This window comes from Octodon degus, unplaced genomic scaffold (genome assembly GCF_000260255.1).
Source record: "Octodon degus isolate 3935 unplaced genomic scaffold, OctDeg1.0 scaffold00200, whole genome shotgun sequence".
Classification (NCBI taxonomy): Eukaryota; Metazoa; Chordata; class Mammalia; order Rodentia; family Octodontidae; genus Octodon; species Octodon degus.
The window spans coordinates 1,031,398-1,032,750 of record NW_004524776.1 but is presented as its reverse complement, the minus strand read 5'-3'; positions in this window follow the sequence as shown (position 1 = coordinate 1,032,750).

Genomic DNA, 1,353 nt, shown 5'->3' with positions numbered 1-1,353 from the left:
AAGTAGGTGCTTTAGACCACTGAGCCATCTCACCAGCCCCTCGCTGACCATTTAGAATAAATTTTGAGTCTTGCATTTTTACAGTTTGAGAAAAGACCCGCAATCGTCGGTCAGTGCCTCTGGGTGGTGTTTGGAACTGGGATGGAAACTCCCTCCTATTGTTTTCGAAACCCGGTAGATTAAACCCAGGGAGCGCTGAGGTGAACTACCTGCCCAGCTCTTTTAATTTAATTTTGAGATACGGGCTCTCCAAGTATCTCCGCCCAGGCTCAGACTCGCGAGCCTCTGCAGTCTTGTCAGCTTCTGGGGGAGCTGGTTTGCCGGTTTACACGCTCATGGCCTCGCAGGCATTTTTGGTGTTTAGGGGGGTTTGTTGTTTTTTTGTTTGTTTTTGTCTTTTTGAGACACGGTCTCGCTGTACAGCTCAGGCTGCCATGAGCTCACTTTGTAGTCCAGGCTGGCCTTGAACTCGCCTCCTAAGTGCTGGGATTACAGGTGTGTGCCCCCACGCCCGGCTTTTGGTATTGTTGAGACCTAGGTATATAGAGTACGGGGGGCGGGGGAAGTACACACTTCAGGAAAAGAATATTAGAATATTAGTATGATTTTTTTTTTCAACAGGTGGTGTTATCCTTGTATGGGGGACCCCAGAGGATGTTACATATCGCAGAATCCCCCACCAACACTGCCGGCCCATAGAGAAGCAACTGAAAATACATGTGCAGCGATCTCATTGACCAAGATTACCCGAGCAGCAGTTTGTCACATTAATAAATGTCTGGAAGTTAATAGCCACCACTTTGGCCACGTCTTGTGGAGGCCACAGGTAACTTGTGTTAATCTCATGACGGAGCCGGGGATTGAACTCAGAACCTTGCGTTTGCCAGTCAAGCGCTTATCCTACTGAGCCATCTTCCCAGCCCCAATCTCATGATGTCTTAATAAATTTAGTACTTGTATAAAGTATTTGTACAAAAAATAAATAAAGTATTTGTACAGTTTTTCTTTTTTTATCCTGATGTGTATATGCATTTTTTTGGTGGACTCTTTCCAAAGTGGTTATAAATGTTTTAAAATTGGTAGTATCTCTTTAAAACACTCAGTTTTAGCCAGGAGATAGCTCAGTAGCATAAGCACCTGCCTGGCTAGTGCAAGGTCCTGAGTTCGAGTCCCAGTACTCTCCTCCCCCCCAAAAAAAAAAGATTCCTTTAGGGCTGGTGAGATGGCTCAGTGGTCTAAAGCACCTACTTAGAACAAGCTCAGCTAAAGCACAAGGACCACGGTTCAGTCCCCAGCACCACATGCCAGCCAGCCCCGCCCCCTGGTGGGCTGAGCCGGTCACATACACACACA